The sequence below is a fragment of the Durio zibethinus genome, unplaced genomic scaffold, assembly GCF_047325235.1.
Source record: "Durio zibethinus cultivar Kanyao isolate XHJ-2024 unplaced genomic scaffold, ASM4732523v1 HiC_scaffold_3, whole genome shotgun sequence".
Taxonomy (NCBI): domain Eukaryota; kingdom Viridiplantae; phylum Streptophyta; class Magnoliopsida; order Malvales; family Malvaceae; genus Durio; species Durio zibethinus.
The window spans coordinates 5,590,737-5,593,236 of record NW_028323044.1 but is presented as its reverse complement, the minus strand read 5'-3'; positions in this window follow the sequence as shown (position 1 = coordinate 5,593,236).

Below are 2,500 nucleotides of genomic sequence, written 5' to 3'. Positions count from 1 at the left end.
CGAGCGTGTGCCGATGGTGGTCGAGGCAACCGGCCGCACCAAGGGCCGGCGTGTGCCGATGGTGTTCGAGGCAACCGCCCGCACCAGGGCCCAGCGTGTGCCGATGGTGGTCGAGCCAGGAGCCCGCACCAAGGGCCGGCTTGTGCCGATGGTGTTCGGGGCAACCGCCCGCACCAGGGCCCTGCGTGTGCCGATGGTGCTGGGGGCAACCGCCCGCACCAGGGCCCAGCGTGTGCCGATGGTGCTGGGGGCAAGCGCCCGCACCAGGGCCCAGCGTGTGCCGATGGTGCTGGGGGTAACCGCCCGGACCAGGGCCCAACGTGTGCCGATGGTGGTCGAGGGAACCGCCCGCACCAGGGCCCAGCGTGTGCCGATGGTGCTGGGGGCAAGCGCCCGCCCCAGGGCCCAGCGTGTGCCGATGGTTATCGGGGCAACCGGCCGCACCAGGGCCCAGGGTCTGCCGATGGTGCTCGAGGCAACCGCCCGCACCAAGGCTCAGCATGTGCCGATTGTGATCGAGGCAACAACCCACACCAAGGCCCAGCTTGTGCCGATGGCGGTCGAGGCAAGTGCCCGTACCGAAGGGCAGCCTATGCCGATGATGGTCGATGCATGTGCCATCACCATGCGCCATCATGTGCCATTGATGGTCGAGGCCTTGGCCGAAGTTCGATTTTGAGCCACGGTGCCCATGCTTGGCTCCAGCATGTGCTGGTGCCGCATTTTTTTCACTCGGGACAGCATCGCCGGAGCATCGCCGGAGCATCGCCGGAGTACCGCCGGAGAACCTGACCGGCGGCATTGGGGTTCCGGCGATTGGGAGGGGGGCCGGGGGGGTGTGCGCACATGATGTGCGATGGGTGCTGGTACTTGGCCTTGTGTTGGCCCCCTATCCCTCATCAAACCTCTGAGAATTCACACCCCCTTAAAGAGCATTTGAGATTTTACAGGTTTGCTACCAGTAGCCGTTAAAGTGTCTGAAATGGGGACACTTTTTTCAAACGGTCACAAAATCTTCTCTACTTCGAGTTTTTAGCTGAATTTTTTTGTGCATGCCAACAAAAATAGAAGGATCATGCCTACAAAATTTGGGGCCAAAAATCCTTATAAAAAAATTTTAAAAAATCCCGAACCGCAAAAAGTTTCGAAAATCATGAAAAATAGAAAACGAGTCATCTTCCAACGAAACTTCACGTGAAGGCTTAGGGGACCATTGTATGAATTTACAAGCCATAAAAATGGCATTGGCACGGCAGAAATTTGAAGATGTGCCTAAACCCACCAGGGCCCAGCGTGTGCCGATGGTGCTCGAGGCAACCGCCCGCACCAGGGCCCAGCGTGTGCCGAAGGTGCTCGAGGCAAGCGCCCGCACCAGGGCCCAGCGTGTGCCGACGGTGGTCGAGGCAACCGCCCGCACCAGGGCCGATAGTGTGCCGATGGTGCTCGAGGCAACCTGTCGCACCAGGGCCCAGCGTGTGCCGATGGTGATCGAGGCAACCTGCCGCACCAGGGCCCAGCGTGTGCCGATGCTGGTCGAGGCAAGCGCCCGCACCAGCGCCCAGCGTGTGCCGATGGTGCTCGAGGCAACCGACCGCACCAGGGCCCAGCGTGTGCCGATGGTGCTCGAGGCAACCTGCCGCACCAGGGCCCAGCGTGTGCCGATGGCGCTCGAGGCAAGCTCCCGCACCAGGGCCCAGCGTGTGCCGATGGTGCTCGAGGCAACCTGCCGCACCAGGGCCCAGCGTGTGCCGATGGTGCTCGAGGCAACCTGCCGCACCAGGGCCCAGCGTGTGCCGATGGTGCTCGAGGCAAGCGCCCGCACCAGGGACCAGCGTGTGCCGATGGTGGTCGAGGCAACCGCCCGCACCAGGGCCCAGCGTGTGCCGATGGTGGTCGAGGCAACCTGCCGCACCAGGGCCCAGCGTGTGCCGATGGTGCTCGAGGCAACCGACCGCACCAGGGCCGAGCGTGTGCCGATGGTGGTCGAGGCAAGCGCCCGCACCAGGGCCCAGCGTGTGCCGATGGTGGTCGAGGCTGCCGATGATGGTCGAGGCAACCTGCCGCACCAGGGCCCAGCGTGTGCCGATGGTGCTCGAGGCAACCGACCGCACCAGGGCCGAGCGTGTGCCGATGGTGCTCGAGGCAAGCGCCCGCACCAGGGCCCAGCGTGTGCCGATGGTGGTCGAGGCAACCTGCCGCACCAGGGCCCAGCGTGTGCCGATGGTGGTCGAGGCAAGCGCCCGCACCAGGGCCCAGCGTGTGCCGATGGTGGTCGAGGCAAGCGCCCGCACCAGGGCCCAGCGTGTGCCGATGGTGGTCGAGGCAACCTGCCGCACCAGGGCCCAGCGTGTGCCGATGGTGGTCGAGGCAAGCGCCCGCACCAGGGCCCAGCGTGTGCCGATGGTGGTCGAGGCAACCGCCCGCACCAGGGCCCAGCGTGTGCCGATGGTGGTCGAGGCAACCTGCCGCACCAGGGCCCAGCGTGTGCCGATGGTGCTCG